Source organism: Zea mays, chromosome 5, assembly GCF_902167145.1.
Source record: "Zea mays cultivar B73 chromosome 5, Zm-B73-REFERENCE-NAM-5.0, whole genome shotgun sequence".
NCBI classification, from domain to species: domain Eukaryota; kingdom Viridiplantae; phylum Streptophyta; class Magnoliopsida; order Poales; family Poaceae; genus Zea; species Zea mays.
In genome coordinates this window covers 131120170-131132736 of record NC_050100.1, presented here as the reverse complement: position 1 = coordinate 131132736, position 12567 = coordinate 131120170, and the positions used below count along the sequence as shown (strand labels likewise).

Here is a 12567-nt window from a genome sequence, read left to right as displayed (position 1 = left end):
TGGCGCCGAAGCATGACGCACTCCTCAAGGGTGTGCTTGACGGGCCCCTGGTGATAGGGGCACGGCTCCTTGAGCATCTTGTCGAAGAGGTTGGCACCTCCGGGGGGTTTCCGAGGGTTCTTGTACTCGGCGGCGGCGACAAGGTCCACGTCGGCGGCGTCGCGTTTCGCTTGCGACTTCTTCTTGCCTTTCTTCTTGGCGCCGCGCTGAGTCAACGCCTCGGGAGCATCTTCCGATGGGCGGCCCTGGGGCTGCTTGTCCTTTTGGAAGATAGCCTCGACCGCCTCCTGGCCGGAGGCGAACTTGGTGGCGATGTCCATCAGCTCGCTCGCCCTGGTGGGGGTCTTGCGCCCCAGCTTGCTCACCAGGTCGCGGCAGGTGGTGCCGGCGAGGAACGCGTCGATGACATCCGAGTCGGTGATGTTGGGCAGCTCGGTGCGCTGCTTCGAGAATCACCGGATGTAGTCCCGGAGAGACTCTCCCGGCTGCTGCCGGCAGCTTCGGATGTCCCAGGAATTCCCGGGGCGCACGTACGTGCCCTGGAAATTGCCGGCGAAAGCTTGGACTAGGTCGTCCCAGTTGGAGATCTGCCCCGGAGGCAGGTGCTCCAACCAGGCGCGAGCGGTGTCGGAGAGGAACAGGGGGAGGTTGCGGATGATGAGGTTGTCATCGTCCGTTCCACCCAGTTGGCAGGCCAGACGGTAGTCCGCGAGCCACAGTTCCGGTCTCGTCTCCCCCGAGTACTTTGTGATAGTAGTCGGGGGTCGGAACCGGGTCGGGAACGGTGCCCGTCGGATGGCCCGGCTGAAGGCCTGTGGACCGGGTGGTTCGGGCGAGGGACTCCGATCCTCCCCGCTGACGTAACGTCCCCCACGCCTGGGGTGGTAGCCTCGGCGCACCCTCTCATCGAGGTGGGCCCGACGGTCACGGTGATGGTGCTCGTTGCCGAGGCGGCCCAGGGCCGCAGGCGCGGTGTTGCGCGTGCGCCCAGTGTAGACCGAGGCTTCCCGCATGAATCGGGAAGTCGCGGCATGAGGTTCCGAGGGGTACCCCTGCCTTCGGGAGACAGAGCTCTCGGCCCGTCGGACCGCGGCGCCTTCCAGGAGATTCTTGAGCTCCCCCTGGATTCGCCGGCCCTCGGTGGTTGATGGCTCTGGCATCGCGCGGAGAAGCATCGCTGCTGCAGCCAGGTTCTGGCCGACCCCACTAGATGCGGGTGGTGGCCTGACCCTGACGTCGTCGGTGACGCGGTGCTGGAAACCCTGGGGCAGACGACGTATTTCTCCGGCCGGGGGTTGGCCCGCCCATGCCTGCCCGACGTCCCGGCGGATCGGCTCAAGCGCTCTAGCTCCCTCGTCGAGCCTGGCCTGCACCCCGCGGATTTGCTCGAGCTATGGGTCATGGCCCCCCGCCTGAACGGGGACCACCGCTAGCTCCCGTGGGATGTCAACGCGGGGCACCGGCCTAGGGAGATCACCGTCCTCCGGCATGCCGAGATGATTGCCTTCGGAGGGACCCCCTAGATCGACGTGGAAACATTCGCGGCTTGGGCCGCAGTCCTCGTCGCCGAGGCTGCGGCTACCGTCGGAACAGTCGGAGAGGCAGTAGTCACATGCGGTCATGAAGTCCTGCATGGCACTGGGGTTGCCAAGTCCAGAGAAATCCCAACAGATGCTGGGCTCGTCGTCTTCCTCGGACCTAGAGGGCCCGTAGGTCGAGACATTCGTCAGCCGGTCCCAAGGCGACCGCGTGCGAAACCCCAGAGGGTTTGGACTCACCTCTACGAGAGCGCCCGCCAAAGCGGGGTCGCTAGGCGGGTTGAGGCTGAATCCAAATGACGTGGGATGGGAATCGGTCGGTACCTCTTGGTCGACGAGCGGCGATAAAGTCACGTCGGGGACTGACTGCACCGTCGTCTCAGGTACGAGGGTGACGTCCAGCAAGCTTTTCGCGAGCGCGCTGGCGTCGTCCGCTTGCTCGGGATTAGCGTGCCGCGGGGAGACGGCGCTTGTCTTCGTCTCAAGCGCGAAGTCGATACCCGGTGCGCCCCCCGTTGGGGTGCCGGCGCTGTCGACTCGCTCGACAGCCAACGAGGCGCTGCCTCCTGCTTGGCCTTGGTCGCCCTGCCTTCCCCTCCGTCGACGGGGGAAAGGGCAGGATGAGCTCGAAGGTTGTTCTTCCACCACGCGGGGAAGACGTTGTCGATTCCGCCGCCGGCGAGCGGGCTGTCGGCCGCCATTGTCGTTGTCGCGCGGCGGTGGAAGGAGTATCATGTCGTAGCTGCCGTCGAGGGACATGAACTCAAGACTCCCGAAACGGAGCACCGTCCCGGGATGGAGAGGTTGCTGGAGACTGCCCATCTGGAGCTTGACGGGAAGTTGTTCGTCAACACGCAGCAGGCCCCGCGTGCCCCAGCCCAGATGGGTCGAGCGCGAGGGCGAGCGCGAAGGGGGGAGAGCGAGGCGGCCGGAGACCAGCGTGAGAGAGGTGGGAATCCCGCGGCCTTCGTGTTCGTCCCGCGCCCAGGTCGGGTGCGCTTGCAGTAGGGGGTTACAAGCGTCCACGCGGGAGAGGGAGCGAGAGGCTTCAAGCGAGCGCCTGTCTCGTCCTCGTCCCCGCGCGGCCAACCTTCTCTAAGAGGGCCCTGGTCCTTCCTTTTATAGGCGTAAGGAGAGGATCCAGGTGTACAATGGGGGGTGTAGCAGAGTGCTACGTGTCTAGCGGAGGAGAGCTAGCGCCCTAAGTTAGGGATGAAAGTGGTAATCTGAATTGTTAGGACAAATTCAATATTTTAAAATAGATATGTATAGAATTTGATGGTGATCTTGTGTTATGTTCTCAAGCACATTATTACAAATAAGAATAAAATATTACATAAATTGTTTTATGTATTTTTTGCTCCCTACAACGAAAAAAAGTTGAAAAAATTACCGAATTTGTTTTCGAAACCATACCAAATTTTATATCTATCATTTAAGAAAATACACGATGAATTTGAGGATTAACTTTTATGAATCTTTACAAGCTCAATGTTATAAATAAGAATACAAATTTGTATAGTGGATTATATATCCTATTTATTCGCAATTAAAGAAAAACGACCAAAAAACTGATTACCGAATAAATACCGTTTTCGACCGTTTTCATCCCTACCCTAAGTACATGTCGTTGTGGCAGCCGGAGAGATTTTGGCACCCAGATGGTGTGATGTCGTGGCCGTCGGAGGAGCGATGGAGCCTGGCGGAGGGACAGCTGTCGGAGCGGTTGAGTCCTTGCTGACGTCCTCTTGCTTCCGTAAGGGGGCTGAGAGCCGCCGTCGTCACAGAGTATGTGGGGCGCCATCATTGCCTATCTGGCGGAGCGAGCCAGATGGGACGCCGGTCTTGTTCCCTGCGGCCCGAGTCAGCTCGGGGTAGGGTGATGATGGCGCCTCCTGTTGACGTGGCTGGTCTGCGCCCTAGTTTGGGCGATGTGGAAGCTCCTCCGAAGCCGAGGTCGAGTCTGTCTTCCGTGGTCGAGGTCGAGTCCGAGCCCCTGGGTCGGGCGAGGCGGAGTTCGTCGTCTTCTAGGGCTGAGCCCAAGTCCGAGCCCTGGGTCGGGCGGAGCGGAGTTCGTCGTCTTCTAGGGCTGAGCCCAAGTTCGAGTCCTGGGTCGGGCAAAGCGGAGTTCGTCGTCTTCTAGGGCTGAGCCCAAGTCCGAGCCCTGGGTCGGGCGGAGCGGAGTTCGCCGTCTTCCGGGACTTAGCCCGAGTCCGAGCCCTGGGTCGGGCGGAGCGGAGTTCGCCGTCTTCCGGGACTTAGCCCGAGTCCGAGCCCTGGGTCGGGCGAAGCGGAGCTTCCTATGGTGCCTTCGGTAGGGCCTGACTGCCTGTCAGTCTCGCTCTGTCAAGTGGCACCGCAGTCGGAGTGGCGCAGGCGGCGCTGTCCTTCTGTCAGGCCGGTCAGTGGAGCGGCGAAGTGACGGCGGTCACTTCGGCTCTGCCGGCTGGGGGCGCGCGTCAGGATAAAGGTGTCAGGCCACCTTTGCATTAAATGCTCCTGCGATTTGGTCGGTCGGTGCGGCGATTTAGTCAGGGTTGCTTCTTGGCGAAGGCAGGGCCTCGGGCGAGCCAGAAATATGTTCGCCGCTGGAGGGGGCCTCGGGCAAGACGGAAATCCTCCGGGGTCGGCTGCCTTTGTCCGAGGCTAGGCTCGGGCGAGGCGTGATCGAGTCCCTCGAATGGACTGATCCCTGACTTAATCGCGCCCATCAGGCCTTTGCAGCTTTATGCTGATGGGGGTTACCAGCTGAGAATTAGGAGCCTTGAGGGTACCCCTAATTATGGTCCCCGACAAATGGTCTTAACATGAACTGAGTAAGTTGTAAAACTAAATCAAAAAGGACTTCTTTCTGAAGTTGCAAAGAGGATGACATTCGAAGAGCAGTTTACTAAAGAACCTTAATAAACAAACCCACAACATACAAGCAAGCCATAACCTTCTCTTCACCCTGGAGGATTCCGACCGGAATCTTGGGACGAGATTCCTTTAAGGGGAAGGCTGTAACACCCCAGTGTTACTTAGGGTTTCTCCCAGTACCCCAACTTGTGACCATCATCACATGTGGCTCTAATGATGCAAGAAACACCAAACTTAAAGGATTAAAAGCCTAAGCAAAGTCTCTTTCAGCTCAAGAATCATACACTAAGCACATCATGCACCTTAAGAGAGAAAAACATCCAAAACCCTAACACCATTCAAATTGGCCATTTGAGCACAAAAGGGAAATTGAGAAAAGCCTTGGGAAAAGTACAAATGGACCAATTAACAAAGTTATAGTGCATAAAATAAACTACAAAGTGTAGTAAGAAAGATTGGTCATCTGAATTTTCCAAAATCCCCAAAACAGCCCATGAAGTGAAGCCTCTAGGAAAAATTCAGAAATTCAGAAATCTGAATTTCAGACCATTTCCAAAGTTCAGATGTGTTCCCTGTTTCCCAAAACTCGAATCCTTAAGTCCAAATATCAAAGTGGCGCCAAAATACCCTAGGAACACTCTGGCGAGGTTTGAAACCAAACCAAAATCGTTTGACATGATTTGACATAGGTTTTGTCTTGGTTTGAACAGTGCCGACAGAGCTATCTTCACGCCACAATATCTTCTCACCCAGGCCATATCTTCACTCGGGACTCACACACGACAGAAAGACCTTGGCACGGTGAAGAGATGCTACACAGGATCCTTGGCAAGATATGCACGTTTAGGTCGGCCAACAGGTGTTTGAACTCGGGCAGAATCACACCTCCACGTGTTCGATCGTGTGCTCAAGCGCTCGGCTGCGCACTAGCTGCCCTCTACGCGCGTGTCGTGCATGGTCGATGCCTGTCCCCCGCGCCTGTGCCCGGCCTTGCCCGAGGGTGCCTATAAGTACCTCTAGTGCGCAGCTGTCCACACATCACTTCGTCGCATGCCCCGAGCAAAAACTCCAACTCTGGCGAGCTCTCCTCCGCCCGCCATCCCTGCCCGAGGACGGCCACTGTGGCCAGCCCTTCCCGACGACCCCCAGCCTCGCCCTATCCCCTGGACTGCTTCCCTGAGAGGCGGTGAAGCTTTCCCGAGCTTGAGTCATGGCATTTCCTCACCGGAGAAGCGAGCGCAACCTCACAGGACTTCGGTCGACCGCCACCGCGCGTAGACCGGGTCACACGGTGAGCCACTCTTCAATTCCTTGCAACCACATCATCGTTGACCTCCCCTGAAGCTCCCCGAGCACTTTAATTTGACTCTACCGCCATGAGCAGGCCGGAGCACGCACCGCCGGCGAGCCCGACCGCCTGCGCACGCGACCAGCCCATCTCCAACCACCACCGCCAACGATCCGCACCTCTACGTGATCGCTAGAGACCCCCGAACCTCACCCGACCCTTCGCCGGACCTCTACCGTCGCCGGTAAGCCGCGCCACCGCTTTTTCTTCTTCGGTCACTGTTCAGGCGAGGTAGGAGCGCGGGTAAGAGGGGATAAAAAGCTAGGGAGTTAAGTGCTAAGTCCTTCAGGGGCACGGATTAAACGACTCAGTTAGGAATAAGCCCAGGGACCCCGATGCAAAGTCCTTTTCTTTAACCTTTTGTATTTATTCTTTTCAAATAAGCAGAGAACTTGGAAAATTCATAACTTGAGTTTTATTCAACCAAATTTGGTCAAACCAATTTAGCTAGGACCTACATATTATAAACTATGAGACAAAAATAGTAAACCCCATGGTTACTGCAATAATTTTTAGAGTTTTGATTTAAATTAGGAAAATACCAAAGCTTATTAATCCAGAGAAAAATAGAAATACTTCTATACTAGGCTGAAGAAAAATTGTAGAGATACATACCCAACATACACACTGTTTAAAAATATTAAGCACCCCAATGTACAAGAATAACCCAAGAATGTCCATTAAAAACTATTTCTGCCCAAAACTTAGAAAAATAAGAAAGGCAGTGGAAAATAATAACCAGAGGATGAACATATTTTCCCTAGAATACCTAAGTGATAAAGAACATAGAAAAATACAGAGAACCCTAGTCCAGAGCTAATCCAAGGTTATTTATTTTATTAGACACTAAGAAATCAAGAAAATACATTGTGTAAAATTATAAGGACCATTGCAAAAATAGCAAGAAAAATTCAGTAGAATCCTAACTAATAGAACACCACTACAAAAACGATAAACACCACAACCCATCACAATAAGTGAGTTGAATAATTAAAACTTGAATTTGGCCCATATTTTAAATAAATCATGAGAAAGCCTAAAATTGTGCAACAGTGGGCAAACAAATTTTTACCCAATTACTTATGAGGTAAACCACTAGATAAAAATATAAAACTCAATTAAAAATGTAAGGTAACATACATTACCCCCTACCCCGTGAAGAAGGCCATATATTCCAAGAATTTCTACCCCCTTTCCCGTAAGCAAAAAGTTGCCAAATTCTAGAATGGTTGCTCTTGCACAAAGAAAAAGATAGAAAAATTAGGAAATCTGGTGTTTGACATTTTTCAAGTATAGTGGTAGTAGAAAGCACCACTATGGCCAAAAATTTGAGAAAATCACAATAAAATGACCAATAGGTATCCGTGGCTAAATCTTGGTACAAAGTCATATTACTATCCTTAGATACCAGCAAAAATAAACCTTAGGGAAAAATTCACTGTTAGAAGAGAGTTGTAGTTCAAAGCACCCCCTCTGCCCTAAAACTTAATTATTTTGTACAGAGTGAACCCTTAACATTTTAGTCCTCAATTTTTGAGACTGAAAACTACACACCAGTGAGAAACTACTGTATTTTTTGCAGAATGTTTGGAAATTTATAAAGCTAGGTTGTAGTTCAAACCCACTTTAAAGAGCATAACAAACAAAGGAAAAGAGAGGATTGGTAAAAATAATAATAAATCTCACCCCTAATGAATTCAACAAGGATCATGATAAACCTTCACAATAACACTAAAAGGAAATCAGTCGGACACTAAAATAATCTGACCATTTAACTTAACCATACTTGACCCTAAAATGGCTAAGTATACCACTAGAAGTCTCGTAGTAAGATTAAACTTTACCTTATCAATTTAATCATTTTTATTACTACTACATTTGCATATCATGGCATGCATATATCTCACTCATTGCATTCATTAGATTGCAACCTCGCTGGCAGAGAGTACGTGCTCATTCCCGAGCAAGGAGTTGTCCACGAGGAAGTCTAGGAGCCAGCTCCCGAGCCTGCCACAGAGGATCTCCCCGTAGCCCCAGCAATTCAAGGAAAGCCCCGGTTTTATGCATAAGCAATTTATATATGCTACTTTACTACACTTAATGTTTGTAGGCTTGTAATGTGCACTTAAATGTAGGAGTTTCTTGAAACCCTTAGTTGCATGAACTCAGGATTCCTTTGATACTAGTATGATAGGTCGAGTAGCCGCTTTGCTAATCAGGATCTGGGTAGAAGTCGAGTGATTTTTCTAGCACTTGCGCGAGGTCAGGCATTGATTGTATACATCTTAATAACGGGATCTATGATGGTCTATGGACTTGGATCCAGGGTGGATGCCTTGTCCATGAGACGGAAATGGAATTAAGGATTAATGTGTGGATACCAGATTCAAGCGTTTGAAAGTACTAAACACATGTCGGGAAATATGGTAACTGGTAAACCTAGTACCTGAGTGAAGCCGGGCGCAGACTTTCCTCCTCACTTGTCCTGAGACTGGGTCTCTCATGCTAGCTATGGTGGGTACAAGTACGGTCACTGCACGGCGGCAGCCAGGGTCAGTGGAGCATTGTATGCCAAGGCGGTGAGCCCTGGCCATGAACGGGGAATCGATGGGGACGGTTGATGTGTGTGGGGACAGAGTGCCCCTACATGTCGTGTGTTTAGGTTTACCTTGTAAGGTTTAAAAACTCGATTCGGATCGTCTGCTTCTCGCAGCTAATGAGACTGCTTGACCCCTTGTACTACATTGAGTAAAAAGTGGAACGAGGTTTTACTTGAGATAACTTGTTGATTGTGCTTAATGATTGTTACCATATATGCTTAGAAAGGAGCACACCAAGCTAAATTAATGATGCTAGAATTGGAAAAGCTAAACATTGATTTTAGACTCATCTAGTGCTTTTGGCAAACAAAACCCCTCAGCCAAACAGCTGCATGGTCTAGAGGTAGAGGAGTAGACTCCTCACATCGGGTAAGTCTAGCTGAGTATTAGTATACTCAGCCTTGCATGTGGCACAATTTTTCGAGGTACGCTACAGGACATGCTTGTGGCACAATTTTTGTAGGTGAGCTTACATATGTTCATCGCTCAACAAGTTGTGGGGAATAATGTGCATAATCTCGCCAAAGGTGGGAGCTCATGTGAAGTGTAAGGCTTACCAAATAGAATGGTTAAAGCTGAGCATTGCCTTTAAAGTTGGTCAAAATTTTATTAGGAGTTACTAGGTGTAAGTAAAAACCAAACCAGATTAATAATAAATCAAAATTGGTAACAACACCCGCGATGCAATGCATATAACAAATTGAATTTAATTCCATAAATTAATTACGCGAGAGTCCTGAGCTGCTCATGACCGCGAGCACGGCTAGTATACCAGTTTTACACTCTGGAGAGGTTGTACCCTGTACCCACAAGTCGTGTATCCCATGTCGCCAGGGTTTGCAAGGCCCTTAGACACTTCCGAGGTGAATGACTAGGGATCCACTATGAGGCCTTTATAAAGTTCCACTAGCTTCAGAAAACCCGCTACAGATTCTAGGAAGAGCAATGCAGGAATCCCCCGTCTGACCACCATCGCAGCAAAATCAACCCGAGAACCTCCCTACGCGCCTACTCCCCTACTGCCCTTGCCCCTATCAGGTAAGGTAGTCCTCCACTAGCTTGTCTAGTTAGTCAGCCAAGGGCATCCCATTCCACCCTTGTCGTGGCACGTGTTTCTCAAGTTAAGCTCCATGTTCCAATTAATATAATGAGCTTGTCTTGAACAATAAAACAACATTATAATTGGAACATGAACATAATGTAATATTAATCCTAAAACCATATAGAGCAATAGCAAAAACTACCCAAATAGTTCAGGGGTAAACAAGGTGTAAAGATAACCAAACTAGGGTGATCTATTGGGTCCCATCAAAATTAAGCTTGTGCATGATAAAATGATTATAAAGAACATTATTGGGTAAATAAAAGTGATCAAGGGCACAACTTGTCTGGGACTTGAGATTCCAGGTACTAGGATGATCTTCAGATTCTCGTGACCTCACTTCTAGTCGTAGCAATACAAACAAACATGGTATATACAAATTTAACATCACACCAAACATAAGAACAAACTGCATAATAAGAATCTACGCGTTGCTATGAGGTCGTAGGATCGAGAACCACCAAGATCGGAGTTATGGTTCCAGAGTTATAATTTATGGGAGCTCTATGTGGTCCAAATATTAAACTATATTATAAATTAATTAGTATATACCATATGAGAGAATATTCTATGAATAATTAACTCAACCTTAATCTTAATTATAACTTGACTAGAGATCTTATTTTAATCAAATTATAATTAAGGATAGGTTAGCTTTGGTTTAGAAAAGTTAATCTAGTAGACATAGGATAAATAAATATCTAACTATAAAAGTATGTTACATGGTATAATTAATATTGTTACTGCGTAGTAAATATTTATACAAAGCTAACACAATTTGAACGGAGAAAATCGAAGTTAAAACAATTAAGTTATGAAGTTTACAAGTGTTTGGATTTATTTTATAACTAAAAATCAATTTCTGGGATTTATTCATGAAATTTAATAGAATTTGGACCGAGGGAACAAAATCACGAGAGCTCAGGGTCCAAACCTTAAGTTCAAGGACCCAATTGCAGTAGTCTTTACCTTTGGTTGGATGGCGGGTTATTTTTGAAATACTTCAGGGTCTCATTTGATAATGCGCGCGGCTGACGCAACACAGAAAGCCCTGGACCGCCAGATCTAGATCCGAAGGATCAGATCACGTTGACGAACCGTTATCCTAGGATCTAATCCTAGCTGCTCATAGCCGATCCAACGACCATGATCAGCGCCCACATAACATTATTTGTTTCTAATCTGGACCGTTCATAAACAAATCACCGGCACACGTTTATCTCCTTTCTCCACACTACTACCCGAGCCCACGCCGACGGCGCGGGCCGTTCCTACGACGGCGCCATCACCAGGCCCTCACAACCCATGACTCGGCGCCCAGAACTCCCAAATGAAATATGCTACATGGAGCAAAGACAAAGGTGAGATTGGAGGAAAGGTTCTCACCGTGAACTGTGCGCGCAGAAGCTCAACCACGGTTAGAGGCGGGTCTGCGGCGGCGGAATTGCTCCGTCGAGCAATTGCTCCAGCCTAGAGAGCTCCCGCGCCCAGCCACTCTCGAACACGATCCAGGCCCTCCGGCGATCACCCAAAGCCACCAAACATCGGTAGAGCCAAGGAGCGACTTCGGTTGCGCTCACCCCTCTCACGGTAATGGCGGGATCTAACTTTCTTCCTCACCCAGTCTCAACAGTGCTGGAGTCGTAGCCCTTGGATGCACATGCCGACTTATATGCGGTCGAGGTGGGAGTTGGTTACGCCAGCTGGGCACCTCTGCGCCACGCGCGGGACATTCGCTGCGTCCGTGAAGACGGCGAGGGAAGGAGATCTACATAGACCGCGTGAGACACTCACGGATGTGCTTCGGTGTTGGGTCGGTCAACATGGGGAAAGGAGTGGGCCGAGAGTGTGGCATCAGGCCAAAACGCAGGGAAGGCTTTCTTTTATTTTTATTATTTATTTTCCTGTTTTGTTATTCCTTTTTCAAATTTCTATTCTTTCTTAATTCTGATCCAAATAAAGTTCAAAACTCAAACATAATGCTCACTCAAAAATCAATCATAATTCAATAGATATGTATTTATTTTAATTAATTTATTTGTTTGGTAGATGTTTGAAATATGAAACACACTCATATTGTTCCTTTCTTTTTAGGAAAATAGCATTTTGAATGTGGGATAAGAATTAAAAGTTACTTCAAAAAAAATATTCATTATCTATTTATTTCGAAAGAAGGTATTGTGTACTTTCATTTAAGTGTTTCTTGATTGTTTTAATAGTATGTATAATTTATGAGGAGAACAAATCAATGGAGTATCTTCTATTATTTATTTTCCCGAGTTTCAATTTTATGTGCTAAATTTAAAAAGTCTAGTCTAGATTTGATTCATCTAAATTTAATACTCATTTAAATAAATGCTTATAGTATATTATTTAATGAAATGAATAATCATTTAGTTGGACAGTAAACCTTTCTATTACTTCTTTTCTAAATTAATTCTTGGTTTTCAAAATTCAGTCTTCAAAATTCAAAGCTCAGGTATAATTTGATATCTCACTTTACTATTTTATTTCTTTATTTGTTATTTTTTTCCTTGAACAATTTTTTGGGCTTTACAAATCCTGCCCCCCTTAATAGAAATCTCGTCCTCGAGATTAGTAAGAAAATGGATATAGAAGGATTGGTTTTCAATTCAGCTTTTAGTCTATAATTGGTTCAAAGATCGAGAGTCTCATTTTTTTAGTCAATAGTGGGTGATTAGGAGAGCATAGGTATCCAGCTTCTTATTATGTAGGATATAAGCTGGACAGGTTGAGGTAAGAAATATTATGGCAAGGAAAAGACTTCATCCGAAATGTTTAAGTCTTGATTCGCTTTGACTATTATATCCTTCCTTGTCGATGTTGATTTTTTCTTCTCCGGTCTTGGTCTCATTGATTCAAGGTTAGTGTATATCATTGGGGTTGAGGAATATGGTTAAGATAGATATGGATGAGATAGACTACATGGTGTAGGTCAAAAGTTTGTTTGATGTTAGGAGGGGATAGACAAATTATGCAATCCATCATGACTCTATTGGTTGGGTTAGCTCTTCTTCTCATGGTTGAGTTGGTCTAATGTGCTAAGTTAAGTTAACACCTGGCTAGTAGAGTCCAATCTTTTCTACCAGTGTCACTAAT

General features: G+C 48.0%; 1 long non-coding RNA gene across 1 annotated transcript in view; it reads right to left on the bottom strand.

Annotated features, from left to right (window-relative positions):
- The window catches only part of LOC103626884 (uncharacterized), a 32514-nt gene extending 21309 nt beyond the window's left edge, over positions 1 to 11205 (bottom strand). The window contains exon 1 of the long non-coding RNA XR_553230.3: positions 10834 to 11205. This is a non-coding gene — a long non-coding RNA (uncharacterized lncRNA). The remainder of the gene's footprint in view (positions 1 to 10833) is intronic.
- Positions 11206 to 12567: the final 1362 nt, after the last annotated feature.